Raw genomic sequence first — 23,125 nt, forward strand, 5'->3', positions numbered from 1 at the left:
AATATCTGCGCGGCCATCTGTATGAACATATAAATATCTACACCGCCATCTGTATTAAGATGGAGATACCTACACCAATATCTGTATGAACATGGAAATATCTACACCGCTATCCGTATGAACATGGAAATATCTTCACCGCCATCTGTATGAACATGGATATATCTACACAGAAATCTGGATGAACGTGGAAATATCTACACCGCTATCTGCATGAACATGGAAATATCTACACCGCTATCTGTATGAACATGGAAATATCCACACCGCTATTTGTATGAACATGGAAATATCTACACCGCTATCTGTATGAACATGGAAATATCTACACCGCTATCTGTTTGAACATGGAAATATCTACACCGCTGTCTGCATGAAAATGGAAATATCTACACAGCTCTCTGCATATACATGGAAATATCTACACAGCTATCTCTTTACACATGGAAATAACTACACTGCTATCTCTATAAACATGGAAATATATACACCGCCATCTGTATGAACATGGAAATATCTGCACCGCCATCTGTATGAACATATAAATATCTTCACCGCCATCTGTATTAAGAAGGAGATATCTACACCGCTATCTGTATAAACATGGAAATATCTACACCGCTATCTGTATAATCATAGAAATATCTACACCGCTATCTGTATAAACATGGAAATATCTACACTGCTACCTGTATAAACATGGACATATCAGCACCGCTATCGGTATGAACATGGAAATATCTACACCGCTATCTGTATGAACATGGACATATCTACACCGCTATCTGTATGAACATGGAAATATCTTCAACCCCATCTGTATGAAAATGGATATATCTACACAGCCATCTGTATGAACAAGGAAATATCTACACTGCTATCTGTATGAACATGGAAATATCTACACCGCTCTCTGTATGAACATGGAAATATCTTCACCGCCACCTGTATGAACATGGATATGTCTACACAGCCATCTGGATGAACATGGAAATATCTACACCGCGATCTGAATGAACATGGAAATATCTACACCGCTATCTTTGTAAACTTGCATACACCTTCACCGCTATCTGTATAAACATGGAAATATCTACACCGCTATCTGTATGAACATGGAATATCTGAACCGCTATCTGCATGAAAATAGAAATATCTACACAGCTATCTGCATATACATGGAAATATCTACAAAGCTATCTCTTTACACATGGAAATAACTACACCGCTATCTCTATAAATATGGAAATATCTACACCGCCATCTGTAAGAACATGGAAATATCTGCACCGCCATCTGTATGAACATATAATTGCCTACACCACCATCTGTATTAAGATGGATATATCTTCACCGCTATCTGTATAAACTTCGAAATATCTACACCGCTATCTGAATAAACATGGAAATATCTACACCGCTATCAGTATAAACATGGAAATATCTACACCGCTACCTGTATAAACATGGAAATATCAGCACCGCTATCTGTATGTACATGGAAATATCTACACCGCTATCTCTATGAACATGGAAATATCTACACCGCTATCTGTATGAACATGGAAATAGCTACACCGCTATCTGTATGAACATGGAAATATCTTCACCGTCATCTGTATGAACATGGATATATCTACACAGCCATATGGATGAACATGGAAATATCTACACAGCTATCTGTATGAACATGGAAATATATACACCGCTATCTGTGTAAACACGCATACATCTTCACCGCTATCTGTATAAAAATGGAAATATCTACACCGCTATCTCTATGAACATGGAAATATCTACACCACTATCTGTTTGAACATGGAAATATCTACTCCGCTATCTGCATGAAAACGGAAATATCTACACAGCTATGGGCATATACATGGAAATGTCTACAAAGCTATCTCTTTACACATGGAAATAACTACACCGCTATCTCTATAAACATGGAAATATCTACACCGCCATCTGTATGAACATGGAAATATCTGCACCGCCATCTGTATGAACATATAAATATCTACACCGCCATCTATATTAAGATGGAGATATCTACACCGCTATATGTATAAACCTGGAAATATCTACACCGCTATGTGTATAAACATGGAAATATCTACACCGCTATCTGTATAAACATGGAAATATCTACACCGCTACCGGTATAAACATGGAAATATCAGCACCGCTATCTGTATGAACATGGAAATACCTACACCGCTATCTGTATGAACATGGAAATATCTACACCGCTATCTGTATGAACACGGAAATATCTACACCACTATCTGTATGAACATGGAAATATCTACACCGCTATCTGTATGAACATGGATATATCTACAAAGCCGTCCGTATGAACATGGAAATATCCACACTGCTATCTGTATGAACATCGATATATCTTCACAGCCATCTGGATGAACATGGAAATATCTACACCGCTATCTGTATGAACATGGAAATATCTACACCGCTATCTGCATGAAAATGGAAATATCTACAGAGCTATCTGCATATACATGGAAATAGCTACACAGCTATCTCTTTACACATGGAAATAACTACACCGCTATCTGTATGAACATGGAAATATCTACACTGCCATCTGTAAGAACATGGAAATACCTGCATCGCCATCTGCATGAACATATAAATATCTACACGGCCATCTGTATTAAGATGGAGATATCTACACCGCTATCTGTATAAACATGGAAATACCTACACCGCTATCTGTATGAACATGGAAATATCTACACAGCTATCTGTATGAACATGGAAATATCTACACCGCTATCTGTATGAACATGGAAATATCTTCACCACCATCTGTATGAACATGGATATATCTACACAGCCATCTGGATGAACATGGAAATATCTACACCGCTATCTGTATGAACATGGAAATACCTACACCGCTATCTGTATGAACATGGAAATATCTACACCACTATCTGTATGAACATGGAAATATCTACACAGCTATCTGTATGAACATGGAAATATCTTCTCCGCCATCTGTATGAACATGGATATATCTACACAGCCATCTGGATGAACATGGAAATATCTACACCGCTATCTTTATGAACATGGAAATAGCTACACTGCTATCTGTGTAAACATGCATACATCTTCACCACTATCTGTATAAACATGGAAATATCTACACCGTTATCTGTATGAACATGGAAATATCTACACCGCTATCTGTTTGAACATGGAAATATCTACACTGCTATCTGCATGAAAATGGAAATATCTACACAGCTATCTGCATATACATGGAAATATCTACAAAGCTATCTCTTTACACATGGAAATAACTACACCGCTATCTCTATAAACATGGAAATACCTACACCGCCATCTGTATGAACATGGAAACATCTGCACCGCCATCTGTATGAACATATAAATATCTACACCGCCATCTGTATTAAGATGGAGATATCTACACCGATATCTGTATAAACCTGGAAATATCTACACAGCTATCTGTATAAACCAGGAAATATCTACACCGCTATCTGTATGAACATGGAAATATCTACACCGCTATCTGTATGAACATGGAAATATCTACACCGCTATCTGTATCAACTTGGAAATAGCTACACCGCTATCTGTATGAACATGGAAATATCTACACCGCTATCTGTATGAACATGGAAATCTCTACACCGCTTTCTGTATGAACATGGAAATATCTTCACCGCCATCTGTATGAACATGGATATATCTACACAGCCATCTGGATGAACATGGAAATATCTACACCACTATCTTTATGAACATGGAAATAGCTACACCGCTATCTGTATGAACATGGAAATATCTACACCGCTATCTGTATGAACATGGAAATATCTACACCGCTATCTGTATGAAGATGGAAATATCTTCACCGCCATCTGTATGAACATGGATATATCTACAGAGCCATCCGGATGAACATGGAAATATCTACACCGCTATCTGAATGAAGATGGAAATATCTACACCGCTATCTGTATGAACATGGAAATATCTTCACCGCCATCTGTATTAACATGGATATGTCTACACAGCCATCTGGATGAACATGGAAATATCTACACTGCGATCTGTATGAACATGGAAATATCTACACCGCTATCTGTCTAAACATGCATACATCTTCACCGCTATCTGTATAAACATGGAAATATCTACACCGCTATCTGTATGAACATGGAAATATCTACACCTCTATCTGTTTGAACATGGAAATATCTAAACCGCTATCTGCATGAAAATAGATATATCTACACAACTATCTGCATATACATGGAAATATCTACAAAGCTATCTCTATACACATGGAAATAACTAAACCGCTATCTCTATAAACATGGAAATATCTACACCGCCATCTGTATGAACATGGAAATAACTGCACCGCCATCTGTATGAACATATAAATATCTACACCGCCATCTGTATTAAGATGGAGATATCTTCACCGCTATCTGTATAAACTTGGAAATATGAGCACCGCTATCTGTATGAACATGGAAATATCTAAACCGCTATCTCCATGAACATGGAAATATCTACACCGCTATCTATATGAACATGGAAATAGCTACACCGCTATCTGTATGAGCATGGAAATATCTACACCACTATCTGTATGAACATGGAAATATCTACACAACTATATGTATGAACATGGATATATCTACACAGCCATCTGGATGAACATGGTAATATCTACACCGCTATATGTATTAACCTGGAAATATCTACACCGCTATCTGTGTAAACATGCATACATCTTCACCGCTATCTGTATAAACATGGAAATATCTACACCGCTATCTGTATGAACGTGGAAATAGCTACACCGCTACCTGTATGAACATGGATATATCTACACAGCCATCTGGATGAACATGGAAATATCTACACCGCTATCTGTGCAAACATGCAAGCATCTTCACTGCTATCTGTACGAACATGGAAATATCTACACCGCTATCTGTATGAACATGGAAATATCTACACCGCTATCTGTATGAACATGGATATATCTACACCGCTATCTGTTTGAACATGGAAATATCTACACCGCTATCTGCATGAAAATGGAAATACCTACACTGCTATCTGCATATACATGGAAATATCTACACAGCTATCTGTATGAACATGGAAATATCTACACCGCTGTCTGTATGAACATGGAAATATCTTCGCCATCTGTATGAACATGGATATATCTACACAGCCATCTATATGAACATGGAAATATCTACACCGCCATCTGTACGAACATGGAAATATCTGCACCGCCATCTGTATGAACATATAAATATTTACACCGCCATCAGTATTAAGAAGGAGATATCTACAATGCTATCTGTATAAACATGGAAATATCTACACCGCTATCTGTATAAACATGGAAATATCTACACCGCTATCTGTATAGACATTGAAATATCTACACCGCTACCTGTATAAACATGGAAATATCAGCACCGCTATCAGTATGAACATGGAAATATCTACACCGCTATCTGTATGAACATGGAAATATCTACACGGCTATCTGTATGAACATGGAAATATCTTCGCCATCTGTATGAACATGGATATATCTACACAGCCATCTATATGAACATGGAAATATCTACACCGCTATCTGTATGAACATGGAAATATCTTCACCGCCATCTGTATGAACATGGATATGTCTACACAGCCATCTGGATGAACATGGAAATAGCTACACCGCTATCTGTATGAGCATGGAAATATCTACACCACTATCTGTATGAACATGGAAAAATCTACACAGCTATCTGTATGAACATGGAAATATCTTCACCGCCATCTCTATGAACATGGATAAATCTACACAGTCATATGGATAAACATGGAAATATCTACACCGCTATCTGCATGAACGTGGAAATAGCTACACCGCTATCTATATGAACATGGAAATAGCTACACCGCCATCTGTATGAACATGGAAATATCTGCACCGCCATCTGTATGAACATATAAATATCTACACCGCCGTCTGTATTAAGATGGAGATATCTACACTGCTATCTGTATAAACTTGGAAATATCTACACCGCTATCGTATAAAAATGGAAATATCTACACCACTATCTGTATAAACATGGAAATATCCACACCGCTACCTGTATAAACATGGAAATATCAGCACCGCTATCTGTATGAACATGGAAATATCTACACCGCTGTCTGTACGAACATGGACATATCTACACCGCTATCTGTATGAACATGGAAATAGCTACACCGCTATCTGTATGAACATGGAAATATCTACACCACTATCTGTATGAACATGGAAATAGCTACACCGCTATCTGTGTAAACATGCATACTTCTTCACCGCTATCTGTATAAACATGGAAATATCTACACCACTATCTGTATGAACATGGAAATATCTACACCGCTATCTGTTTGAACATGGAAATATCTAAACCGATATCTGCATGAAAATGGAAATATATACACAGCTATCTGCATATACATGGTAATATCTACACCGCTATCTCTTTATTCATGGAAATATCTACACCGCTATCTGTATGAACATGGAAATATTTACACTGCCATCTGTATGAACATGGAAATATCTGCACGGCCATCTGTATGAACATATAAATACCTACACCGCCATCTGTATTAAGATGGAGATATCTACACCGCTATCTGTATAAACATGGAAATATCTACACCGCTATCTGTATAAACGTGAAAATATCTACACCGCTACCTGTATAAACGTGGAAATATCAGCACCGCTATCTGTATGAACATGGAAATATCAGCCCCTCTATCTCTATGAACATGGAAATATCTACACCACTATCTGTATGAACATGGAAATATCTACACCGCTATCTGTACCAACATGGAAATATCTTCACCGCCATCTGTATGAACATGGATATATCTACACACCCATCTGGATGAACCTGGAAATATCTACACCGCTATCTGTATGAACATGGAAATATCTACACCGCTATCTGTGTAAACATGCGAACATCTTCACCGCTATCTGCATAAACATGGAAATATCTACACCGCTATCTGTATGAAGATGGAAATATCTACACCGCTATCTGTTTGAACATGGAAATATCTACACCGCTATCTGCATGAAAATGGAAATATCTACACAGCTATCTGCATATACATGGAAACATCTGCAAAGCTATCTCTTTACACATGGAAATATCTACACCACTATCTGTATGAACATGGAAATATCTATACCGCTATCTGTATGAACATGGAATTATCTTCACCACCATCTGTGTGAACATGGATATGTGTACACAGCCATCTGGATGAACATGGAAATAGCTACACAGCTATCTGTATGAACATGGAAATATCTACAAGACTATCTGTATGAACATGGAAATATCTACACAGCTATCTCTTTACACATGGAAATAACTTCACCACTATCTCTATAAACATGTAAATATCTGCACCGCCATCTGTATGAACATATAAATAACTACACCGCCATCTGTATTAAGATGGAGATATCTACACTGCTATCTGTATAAACTTGGAAATATCTACACCGCTATCGTATAAAAATGGAAATATCTACACCGCTATCTGTATAAACATGGAAATATCCACACCGCTACCTGTATAAACATGGAAATATCAGCACCGCTATCTGTATGAACATGGAAATATCTACACCGCTATCTGTTTGAACATGGAAATATCTAAACCGCTATCTGTGTAAACATGCATACATCTTCAAAGCTATCTGTATAAACATGGAAATATCTACACCGCTATCTGTATGAACATGGAAATATCTACACCGCTACCTGTATAAACATGGAAATATCAGCACCACTATCAGTATGAACATGGAAATATCAGCCCCTCTATCTGTATGAACATGGAAATATCTACACCACTATCTGTTTGAACATGGAAATATCTACACCGCTATCTGTATGAACATGGAATTATCTCCACTGCCATCTGTATGAACATGGATGTGTCTACACAGCCATCTGGATGAACATGGAAATATGTACACCGCTATCTGTATGAATATGGAAATAGCTACACCGCTATCTGTATGAACATGGAAGTATCTTCACCGCCATCTGTATGAACATGGGTATATCTACACAGCCATCTGTATGAACATGGAAATATCTACACCGCTATCTGCATGAACATGGAAATATCTACACCGCTATCTGTATGAACATGGAAATATCTACACCAATATCTGTATCAACATGGAAATATCTACACCGCTATCTGTACGAAAATGGAAATATCTTCACCGACATCTGGATGAACATGGATATATCTACACAGCCATCTGGATGAACATGGAAATATCTACACCGCTTTCTGTATGAACATGGAAATATCTACACCGCTATCTGTGTAAACATGCAAACATCTTAACCGCTATCTGTATAAACATGGAAATATCTACACCACTATCTGTATAAACAGGGAAATATCTACAACGCTATCTGTTTGAACATGGAAATATCTAAACCACTATCTGCATGAAAATGGAAATATCTACACAGCTATCTGCATATACATGGAAATATCTACAAAGCTATCTCTTTACACTTGGAAATAACTACACCCCTATCTTTTTAAACATGGAAATATCTACACCGCCATCTGTATGAACATGGAAATATCTGCACCGCCATCTGTATGAACATATAAATATCTACACCGCCATCTGTATTAAGATGGAGATATCTACACCGCTATCTGTATAAACATGGAAATATCTACACCGCTATCTGTATAAACATGGAAATATCTACACCGCTACCTTTATAAACATGGAAATATAAGCACCGCTATCTGTATGAACATGGAAATATCTACACCGCTATCTGTACGAACATGGAAATATCTACACCGCTATCTGTATGAACATGGATATAGCTGCACTGCTATCTGTATGAACATAGAAATACCTACAGCACTATCTGTATGAACATGGAAATATCTACACCCCTATCTGTATGAACATGGAAATATCTACACTGCTATCCGGTTAAACATGCATACATCTTCACCGCTATCTGTATAAACATGGATATATCTACACCGCTATCTGTATGAACATGGAAATATCTAAACCGCTATCTGCATGAAAATGGAAATATCTACACAGCTATCTGCATATACAAGTAAATATCTACACAGCTATCTCTTTACACATGGAAATAACTAAACCGCTATCGGTATGAACATGGAAATATCTACACCGCCATCTGTATGAACATGGAAATATCTGCACGGCCTTCTGTATGAACATATAAATATCTACACCGCCATCTGTATTAAGATGGAGATATCTACACCGCTATCTGTATAAACATGGAAATATCTACACCGCTATCTGTATAAACATGGAAATGTCTACACCGCTATCTGTATAAACTTGGAAATATCTACACCGCTACCTGTATAAACATGGAAATATCAGCACCGCTATCTGTATGAACATGGAAATATCACCCCCTCTATGTGTATGAACATGGAAATATCTACACCACTATCTGTGTGAACATGGAAATATCTACACCACTATCTGTATGAACATGGAAATAGCTGCATCGCATTCTGTATGAACATGGAAATATCTACAGCACTATCTGTATGAACACGGAAATATCTACACCGCTATCTCTTTACACATGGAAATAACTACACCGCTATCTGTATGAAAATGGATATATTTACAGCGCCATCTGTATGAACATGGAAATATCTACACCGCTATCTGTATGAACATGGAAATATCTACACCGCTATCTGTATGAACATGGAAATAGCTACACCGCTATCTGTATGAACATGGAAATATCTACATCACTATCTGTATGAACATGGAAATGTCTACATCGCTATCTGTATGAACATGGATATGTCTACACAGCCATCTGGATGAACATGGAAATATCTACACCGCTACCTGTGGGACCATGGAAATATCTACACCGCTATCTGTGTAAACATGCATACATCTTCACCGCTATCTGTATAAACATGGAAATATCTACACCACTATCTGTATGAACATGGAAATATCTACACCGCTATCTGTTTGAACATGGAAATATCTAAACCGCTATCTGCATGAAAATGGAAATATCTACACAGGTATCTGCATATACATGGAAATATCTACACAGCTATCTCTTTGCACATGGAAATAACTACACCGCTATCTGTATGAACATGGAAATATCTACACCGCCATCTGTATGAACATGGAATTATCTGCACGGCAATCTGTAGGAACATATAAATATCTACACTGCCATCTGTACTAACATGGAGATATCTACACCGCTATCTGTATAAACATGGAAATATCTACACCGCTATATGTATAAACATGGAAATATCTACACCGCTACCTGTATAGACATGGAAATATCAGCACCGCTATCTGTATGAACATGGAAATATCAGCCCCTCTATCTGTATGAACATGGAAATATCCACACCACTATCTGTATGAACATGGAAATATCTACACCGCTATCTGTATGAACATGGAAGTATCTTCACCGCCATCTGTATGAACATGGATATGTCTACACAGCCATCAGGATGAACATGGAAATATCTACACCGACATCTGTATTAAGATGGAGTTATCTACACTGCTATCTCTATGAACTTGGAAATATCTACACCGCTATCTGTATAAAAATGGAAATATCTACACCGCTCTCTGTATAAACATGGAAATATCCACACCGCTACCTGTATAAACATGGAAATATCAGCACCGCTATCTGTATGAACATGGAAGTATCTACACCGCTATGTGTTTGAACATGGAAATATCTAAACCGCTATCTGTGTAAACATGCATACATCTTCAAAGTTATCTGTATAAACATGGAAATATCTACACCGCTATCTGTATGAACATGGAAATATCAACTCCGTTACCTGTATAAACAGGGAAATATCAGCACCACTATCTGAATGAACATGGAAATATCAGCCCCTCTATCTGTATGAACATGGAAATATCTACACCACTATCTGTATGAACATGGAAATATCTACACCGCTATCTGTATCAATATGGAATTATATCCACCGCCATCTGTATGAACATGGATATGTCTACACAGCCATCTGGATGAACATGGAAATATGTACATCGCTATCTGTATGAACATGGAAATATCTACACCGCTGTCTGTATGAACATGGAAATATCTACACCAATATCTGTATGAACATGGAAATATCTACACCGCTATCTGTACGAACATGGAAATATCTTCACCGCCATCTGGATGAACATGGATAAATCTACACAGCCATCTGGATGAACATTTTATCTACACCGCTATCCGTATGAACATGGAAATATCTACACCGCTATCTGTGTAAACATGCAAACATCTTCACCGCTATCTGTATAAACATGGAAATATCTACACCACTATCTGCATGAACATGGAAATATCTACACAGCTATCTGCATATACATGGAAATATCTACAAAGCTATCTCTTTACACATGGAAATAACTACACCACTATCTCTATAAACATGGAAATATCTACACCGCCATCTTTATGAACATGGAAATATCTGCACCGCCATCTGTATGAACATATAAATATCTACACCGCCATCTGTATTAAGATGGAGATATCTACACCGCTATCTGTATAAACTTGGAAATATCTACACCGCTATCTGTATAAACATGGAAATATCTACACCGCTATCTGTATAAACATGGAAATATCTACACCGCTACCTATATAAACATGGAAATATAAGCACAGCTATCTGTATGAACATGGAAATATCTACACCGCTATCTGTACGAACATGGAAATATCTACACCGCTATCTGTATGAACATGGAAATAGCTGCACTGCTATCTGTATGAACATAGAAATACCTACAGCACTATCTGTATGAACATGGAAATATCTACACCCCTATCTGTATGAACATGGATATATCTACACAGCCATCTGGATGGTCATGGAAATATCTACACCGCTATCTGCATGAAAATGGAAATATCTACACAGCTATCTGCATATACATGGAAATATCTACACAGCTATCTCTTTACACATGGAAATAACTAAACCGCTATCGGTATGAACATGGAAATATCTACACCGCCATCTGTATGAACATGGAAATATCTGCACGGCCTTCTGTATGAACATATAAATATCTACACCGCCATCTGTATTAAGATGGAGATATCTACACTGCTATCTGTATAAACATGGAAATATCTACACCGCTATCTGTATAAACATGGAAATGTCTACACCGCTATCTGTATTAACTTGGAAATATCTACACCGCTACCTGTATAAACATGGAAATATCAGCACCGCTATCTGTATGAACATTGAAATATCACCCCCTCTATCTGTATGAACATGGAAATATCTACACCACTATCTGTATGAACATGGAAATATCTACACCGCTATCTGTATGAACATGGAAATATCTTCACCGCCATCTGTATTAAGATGGAGATATCTACACCACTATCTGTATAAACATGGAAATATCTACATCGCTATCTGTATAAACATGGAAATGTCTACACCGCTATCTGTATAAACCTGGAAATATCTACACCGCTACCTGTATAAACATGGAAATATCAGCACCGCTATCTGTATGAACATGGAAATATCTTCACCGCCATCTGTATGAACATGAATATCCCTACACAGCCATCTGGATGAACATGAAAATATCTACACAGCTATCTCCATGAACATGGAAATAGCTATACCGCCATCTGTATGAACATGCAAATATCCACACCGCCATCAGTATGAACATGGAAATATCTGCACCGCCATCTGTATGAACATATAAATAACTACACCGCCATCTGTATTAAGATGGAGATATCTACACCGCTATCTGTATAAACCTGGAAATATCTACACCTCTACCTGTATAAACATGGAAATATCTACACCGCTGTCTGTATAAACATGGAAATATCTGCACCGCTACCTGTACTAACATGGAAATATCAGCACCGCTATCTGTATGAACATGGAAATATCTACACTGCTATCTGTACGAACATGGAAATATCTACACCGCTATCTGTATGAACATGGAAATAGCTACACCACTATCTGTATGAACATGGAAATATCTACACCGCTATCTGTATGAACATGGAAATGTCTACACCGCTATCTGTATGAACATGGAAGTATCTTCACCGCCATCTGTATGATCATGGATATGTCTACACAGCCATCTGGAGGAACATGGAAATATCTACACCGACATCTGTATTAAGATGGAGTTATCTACACCGCTATCTGTATAAACTTGGAAATATCTACACCGCTATCTGTATAAAAATGGAAATTTCTACACTGCTATCTGTATAAACATGGAAATATCCACACCGCTACCTGTATAAACATGGAAATATCATCACCGCTATCTGTGTGAACATGGAAATATCTACACCGCTATCTGTTTGAACATGGAAATATCTAAACCGCTATCTGTGTAAACATGCATACATCTTCACCGCTATCTGTATAAACATGGAAATATCTACACCGCTATCTGTATGAACATGGAAATATCTACACCGCTATCTGAACATGGAAATATCTAAACCGTTATCTGCATGAAAATGGAATTATCTACACAGCTATCTGCATATAAATGGAAATATCTACACCGCTATCTCTTTACACATGGAAATATCTACACCGCTATCTGAATGAACATGGAAATATCTACACCGGCATCTGTATGAACATGGAAATATCTGCACCGCCATCTGTAGGAACATATAAATATCTACGCCGCCATCTCTATTAAGATGGAGATATCTACACCGCTATCTGTATAAACATGGAAATATCTACACCGCTATCTGTATAAACATGGAAATATCTACACCGCTATCTGTATGAACATGGAAATATCTACACCGCTATCTGTATGAACATGGAAATATCTACACCGCTATCTGTATGAACATGGATATATCTACACAGCCGTCTGGATGAACATGGAAATATCCACACCGCTATCTGTGTAAACATGCATAGATCTTCACCGCTATCTGTATAAACATGTAAATATCTTCACCGCTATCTTTATGAACATGGAAATATCTACACAGCTATCTGTTTGAAGATGGAAATATATACACCGCTATCTGCATGAAAATGGAAATATCTACACAGCTATCTGCATATACATGGAAATATCTACACAGCTATCTCTTTACACATGGAAATAACTACACCGCTATCTGTATGAACATGGAAATATCTACACCGGCATCTGTATGAACATGGATATATCTACACAGCCATCTGGATGAACATGGAAATATCTACACCGCTATCTGTATGAACATGGAAATATCTTCACCGCCATCTGTATGAACATGGATAAATCTACACAGTCATATGGAGAAACATGGAAATATCTACACCGCTATCTGCATGAACATGGAAATAGCTACACCGCTATCTATACGAACATGGAAATAGCTACACCGCCATCTGTATGAACATGGAAATATCTGCACCGCCATCTGTAAGAACATATAAATATCTACACCGCCATCTGTATTAAGATGGAGATATCTACACCGCTATCTGTGTAAACTTGGAAATATCTACACCGCTATCGTATAAAAATGGAAATATCTACACCGCTATCTGTATAAACATGGAAATATCTTCACCGACATCTGTATGAAAATGGAAATATCTGCACCGCCATCTGTATGAACATATAAATATCTACACCGCCATCTGTATTAAGATGGAGGTTTCTACACCGCTATCTGTATAAACATGGAAATATCTACACCGCTATCTGCATAAACGTGGAAATATCTACACCGCTACCTGTATAAACATCGAAATATCAGCACCGCTATCTGTATGAACATGGAGATATCAGCCCCTCTATCTCTATGAACATGGAAATATCTACACCACTATCTGTATGAACATGGAAATATCTACACCGCTATCTGTACCAACATAGAAATATCTTCACCGCCATCTGTATGAACATGGATATATCTACACACCCATCTGGATGAACCTGGAAATATCTACACCGCTATCCGTATGAACATGGAAATATCTACACCGCTATCTGTGTAAACATGCAAACATCTTCACCGCTATCTGTATGAACATGGAAATACCTTCACCGCTATCTGTGTAAACATGCAAACATCTTCACCGCTATCTGTATAAACATGGAAATATCTACACCGCTATCCGTATGAACATGGAAATATCTACACCGCTATCTGTTTGAACATGGAAATATCTACACCACTATCTGCATGAAAATGGAAATATCTACACAGCTATCTGCATATACATGGAAACATCTGCAAAGCTATCTCTTTACACATGGAAATATCTACACCACTATCTGTATGAACACGGAAATATCTATACCGCTATCTGTATGAACATGGAATTATCTTCACCACCATCTGTGTGAACATGGATATGTGTACACAGCCATCTGGATGAACATGGAAATATCTACACCGCTATCTGTAAGAACATGGAAATAGCTACACCACTATCTGTATGAACATGGAAATATCTACACCACTATCTGTATGAACATGGAAATATCTACACAGCTATCTCTTTACACATGGAAATAACTACAGCACTATCTCTATAAACATGGAAATATCTGCACCTCCATCTGTATGAACATATAAATAACTACACCGCCATCTGTATTAAGATGGAGATATCTAAGCCGCTATCTGTATAAACTTGGAAATATCTACACCGCTATCTGTATAAACATGGAAATATCTACACCGCTATCTGTATAAACATGGAAGTATCTACACCGCTACCTGTATAAACATGGAAATATAAGCACCGATATCTGTATGAACATGGAAATATCTACACCGCTATCTGTACGAACTTGGAAATATCTACACCGCTATCTGTATGAACATGGAAATACCTGCACCGCTATCTGTACGAACATGGAAATATCTGCACCACTATCTGTATGAACATGGAAATATCTTCACCGCTTACTGTATGAACATGGAGTTATCTTCACCGCCATCTGTATGAACATGGATATGTCTACACAGCCGTCTGGATGAACATGGAAATATCTACACCGCTATCTCTGTGAACATGGAAATATCTGCACCGCTATCTGTATGAACATGGAAATATCTACACCGCTATCTGTTTGAACATGGAAATATCTACACCGCTATCTGCATGAAAATGGAAATATCTACACTGCTATCTGCATATACATGGAAATATCTACACAGTTATCTCTTTACACATGGAAATAACAACACCGCTATCTGTATGAACATGGAAATATCTACACCGCCATCTGTATGAACATGGAAATATCTGCACCGCCATCTGTAGGAACATATAAATATCTGCGCCGCCATCTCTATTAAGATGGAGATATCTACACCGCTATCTGTATAAACATGGAAATATCTACACCGCTATCTGTATAAACATGGAAATATCTACACCGCTATCAGTATGAACATGGAAATATCTACACCGCTATCTGTATGAACATGGAAATATCTACACCGCTATCTGTATGAACATGGATATATCTACACAGCCGTCTGGATGAACATGGAAATATCCACACCGCTATCTGTGTAAACATGCATACATCTTCACCGCTATCTGTATAAACATGTAAATATCTACACCGCTATCTTTATGAACATGGAAATATCTACACAGCTATCTGTTTGAAGATGGAAATATATACACCGCTATCTGCATGAAAATGGAAATATCTACACAGCTATCTGCATATACATGGAAATATCTACACAGCTATCTCTTTACACATGGAAATAACTACACCGCTATCTGTATGAACATGGAAATATCTACACCGGCATCTGTATGAACATGGATATATCTACACAGCCATCTGGATGAACATGGAAATATCTACACCGCTATCTGTATGAACATGGAAATATCTTCACCACCATCTGTATGAACATGGATAAATCTACACAGTCATATGGATAAACATGGAAATATCTACACCGCTATCTGCATGAACTTGGAAATAGCTACACCGCTATTTATATGAACATGGAAATATCTGCACCGCCATCTGTATGAACATAAAAATATCTACACCGCCATCTGTATTAAGATGGAGATATCTACACCGCTATCTGTATAAACTTGGAAATATCTACACCGCTATCGTATAAAAATGGAAATATCTACACCGCTATCTGTATAAACATGGAAATATCCACTCCACTACCTGTATAAACATGGAAATATCAGCACCGCTATCTGTATGAACATGGAAATATCTACACCGCTATCTGTACGAACATGGACATATCTACACCGCTATATGTATGAACATGGAAATAGCTACACCGCTATCTGTATGAACATGGAAATATATACACCACTACCTGTATGAACTTGGAAATAGCTACACCGCTATCTGTGTAAACATGCATACTTCTTCACTGCTATCTGTATAAACATGGAAATATCTACACCGCTATCTGTATGAACATGGAAATATCTACACCGCTATCTGATTGAACATGGAAATATCTAAACCGATATCTGCATGAAAATGGAAATATCTACACAGCGATCTGCATATACATGGTAATATCTACACCGCTATCTCTTTACACATGGAAATATCTACACCGCTATCTGTGTGAACATGGAAATATTTACACTGCCATCTGTATGAACATGGAAATATCTGCACGGCCATCTGTATGAACATATAAATACCTACACCGCCATCTGTATTAAGATGGAGATATCTACACCGCTATCTGTATAAACATGGAAATATCTACACCGCTATCTGTATAAACGTGGAAATATCTACACCGCTACCTGTATAAACATCGAAATATCAGCACCGCTATCTGTATGAACAAGGAGATATCAGCCCCTCTATCTCTATGAACATGGAAATTTCTACACCACTATCTGTATGAACATGGAAATATCTACACCGCTATCTGTACCAACATGGAAATATCTTCACCGCCATCTGTATGAACATGGATATATCTACACACCCATCTTGATGAACCTGGAAATATCTACACCGCTATCTGTATGAACATGGAAATATCTACACCGCTATCTGTGTAAACATGCAAACATCTTCACCGCTATCTGTATAAACATGGAAATATCTACACCGCTATCTGTATGAACATGGAAATATCTACACCGCTATCTGTTTGAACATGGAAATATCTACACCGCTATCTGCATGAAAATGGAAATATCTACACAGCTATCTGCATATACATGGAAACATCTGCAAAGCTATCTCTTTACACATGGAAATATCTACACCACTATCTGTATGAACACGGAAATATCTATACCGCTATCTGTATGAACATGGAATTATCTTCACCACCATCTGTGTGAACATGGATATGTGTACACAGCCATCTGGATGAACATGGAAATATCTACACCGCTATCTGTATGAACATGGAAATAGCTACACCACTATCTGTATGAACATGGAAATATCTACACCACTATCTGTAAGAACATGGAAATAGCTACACCACTATCTGTATGAACATGGAAATATCTACACCACTATCTGTATGAACATGGAAATATCTACACAGCTATCTCTTAACACATGGAAATAACTACACCACTATCTCTATAAACATGGAAATATCTGCACCACCATCTGTATGAACATATAAATAACTACACCGCCATCTGTATTAAGATGGAGATATCTACACCGCTATCTGTATAAACTTGGAAATATCTACACCGCTATCGTATAAAAATGGAAATATCTACACCGCTATCTGTATAAACATGGAAATATCCACTCCACTACCTGTATAAACATGGAAATATCAGCACCGCTATCTGTATGAACATGGAAATATCTACACCGCTATCTGTACGAACATGGACATATCTACACCGCTATCTGTATGAACATGGAAATAGCTACACCGCTATCTGTATGAACATGGAAATATATACACCACTACCTGTATGAACATGGAAATAGCTACACCGCTATCTGTGTAAACATGCATACTTCTTCACCGCTATCTGTATAAACATGGAAATATCTACACCGCTATCTGTATGAACATGGAAATATCTACACCGCTATCTGTTTGAACATGGAAATATCTAAACCGATATCTGCATGAAAATGGAAATATCTACACAGCTATCTGCATATACATGGTAATATCTACACCGCTATCTCTTTACACATGGAAATATCTACACCGCTATCTGTGTGAACATGGAAATATTTACACTGCCATCTGCATGAACATGGAAATATCTGCACGGCCATCTGTATGAACATATAAATACCTACACCGCCATCTGTATTAAGATGGAGATATCTACACCGCTATCTGTATAAACATGGAAATATCTACACCGCTATCTGTATAAACGTGGAAATATCTACACCGCTACCTGTATAAACATCGAAATATCAGCACCGCTATCTGTATAAACATGGAGATATCAGCCCCTCTATCTCTATGAACATGGAAATATCTACACCACTATCTGTATGAACATGGAAATATCTACACCGCTATCTGTACCAACATGGAAATATCTTCACCGCCATCTGTATGAACATGGATATATCTACACACCCATCTTGATGAACCTGGAAATATCTACACCGCTATCTGTATGAACATGGAAATATCTACACCGCTATCTGTGTAAACATGCAAACATCTTCACCGCTATCTGTATAAACATGGAAATATCTACACCGCTATCTGTATGAACATGGAAATATCTACACCGCTATCTGTTTGAACATGGAAATATCTACACCGCTATCTGCATGAAAATGGAAATATCTACACAGCTATCTGCATATACATGGAAACATCTGCAAAGCTATCTCTTTACACATGGAAATATCTACACCACTATCTGTATGAACATGGAAATATCTATACCGCTATCTGTATGAACATGGAATTATCTTCACCACCATCTGTGTGAACATGGATATGTGTACACAGCCATCTGGATGAACATGGAAATATCTACACCGCTATCTGTATGAACATGGAAATAGCTACACCACTATCTGTATAAACTTGGAAATATCTACACCGCTATCTGTAAGAACATGGAAATAGCTACACCACTATCTGTATGAACATGGAAATATCTACACCACTATCTGTATGAACATGGAAATATCTACACAGCTATCTCTTTACACATGGAAATATCTACACCACTATCTCTATAAACATGGAAATATCTGCACCACCATCTGTATGAACATATAAATAACTACACCGCCATCTGTATTAAGATGGAGATATCTACACCGCTATCTGTATAAACTTGGAAATATCTACACCGCTATCTGTATAAACATGGAAGTATCTACACCGCTACCTGTATAAACATGGAAATATAAGCACCGATATCTGTATGAACATGGAAATATCTACACCGCTATCTGTACGAACTTGGAAATATCTACACCGCTATCTGTATGAACATGGAAATACCTGCACCGCTATCTGTACGAACATGGAAATATCTACACCACTATCTGTATGAACATGGAAATATCTTCACCGCTTACTGTATGAACATGGAGTTATCTTCACCGCCATCTGTATGAACATGGATATGTCTACACAGCCGTCTGGATGAACATGGAAATATCTACACTGCTATCTCTATGAACATGGAAATATCTGCACCGCTATCTGTATGAACATGGAAATATCTACACCGCTATCTGTTTGAACATGGAAATATCTACACCGCTATCTGCATGAAAATGGAAATATCTACACTGCTATCTGCATATACATGGAAATATCTACACAGCTATCTCTTTACACATGGAAATAACAACACCGCTATCTGTATGAACATGGAAATATCTACACCGCCATCTGTATGAACATGGAAATATCTGCACCGCCATCTGTAGGAACATATAAACATCTACGCCGCCATCTCTATTAAGATGGAGATATCTACACCGCTATCTGTATAAACATGGAAATATCTACACCGCTATCTGTATAAACATGGAAATATCTACACCGCTATCTGTATGAACATGGAAATATCTACACCGCTATCTGTATGAACATGGAAATATCTACACCGCTATCTGTATGAACATGGATATATCTACACAGCCGTCTGGATGAACATGGAAATATCCACACCGCTATCCGTTTAAACATGCATACATCTTCACCGCTATCTGTATAAACATGTAAATATCTACACCGCTATCTTTATGAACATGGAAATATCTACACAGCTATCTGTTTGAAGATGGAAATATATACACCGCTATCTGCATGAAAATGGAAATATCTACACAGCTATCTGCATATACATGGAAATATCTACACAGCTATCTCTTTACACATGGAAATAACTACACCGCTATCTGTATGAACATGGAAATATCTACACCGGCATCTGTATGAACATGGATATATCTACACAGCCATCTGGATGAACATGGAAATATCTACACCGCTATCTGTATGAACATGGAAATATCTTCACCACCATCTGTATGAACATGGATAAATCTACACAGTCATATGGATAAACATGGAAATATCTACACCGCTATCTGCATGAACTTGGAAATAGCTACACCGCTATCTATATGAACATGGAAATAGCTACACCGCCATCTGTATGAACATGGAAATATCTGCACCGCCATCTGTATGAACATAAAAATATCTACACCACCATCTGTATTAAGATGGAGATATCTACACCGCTATCTGTATAAACTTGGAAATATCTACACCGCTATCGTATAAAAATGGAAATATCTACACCGCTATCTGTATAAACATGGAAATATCCACTCCACTACCTGTATAAACATGGAAATATCAGCACCGCTATCTGTATGAACATGGAAATATCTACACCGCTATCTGTACGAACATGGACATATCTACACCGCTATCTGTATGAACATGGAAAAAGCTACACCGCTATCTGTATGAACATGGAAATATCTACACCGCTGTCTGTTTGAACATGGAAATATCCAAACCGATATCTGCATGAAAATGGAAATATCTACACAGCTATCTGCATATACATGCTAATATCAACACCGCTATCTCTTTACACATGGAAATATCTACACCGCTATCTGTATGAACATGGAAATATTTACACTGCCATCTGTATTAACATGGAAATATCTACACGGCCATCTGTATGAACATATAAATACCTACACCGCCATCTGTATTAAGATGGAGATATCTACACCGCTATCTGTATAAACATGGAAATATCTACACCGCTATCTGTATAAACGTGGAAATATCTACACCGCTACCTGTATAAACATCGAAATATCAGCACCGCTATCTGTATGAACATGGAAATATCAGCCCCTCTATCTCTATGAACATGGAAATATCTACACCACTATCTGTATGAACATGGAAATATCTACACCGCTATCTGAACCAACATGGAAATATCTTCACCGCCATCTGTATGAACATGGATATATCTACACACCCATCTGGATGAACTTGGAAATATCTACACCGCTATCTGTATGAACATGGAAATATCTACACCGCTATCTGTGTAAACATGCAAACATCTTCACCGCTATCTGTATAAACATTGAAATATCTACACCGCTATCTGTATGAACATGGAAATATCTACACCGCTATCTGTTTGAACATGGAAATATCTACACCGCTATCTGCATGAAAATGGAAATATCTACACAGCTATCTGCATATACATGGAAACATCTGCAAAGCTATCTCTTTACACATGGAAATATCTACACCACTATCTGTATGAACATGGAAATATCTATACCGCTATCTGTATGAACATGGAATTATCTTCACCACCATCTGTGTGAACATGGATATGTGTACACAGCCATCTGGATGAACATGGAAATATCTAC

Source organism: Gorilla gorilla, chromosome 9, assembly GCF_029281585.2.
Source record: "Gorilla gorilla gorilla isolate KB3781 chromosome 9, NHGRI_mGorGor1-v2.1_pri, whole genome shotgun sequence".
In the NCBI taxonomy this organism is placed as follows: Eukaryota; Metazoa; Chordata; class Mammalia; order Primates; family Hominidae; genus Gorilla; species Gorilla gorilla.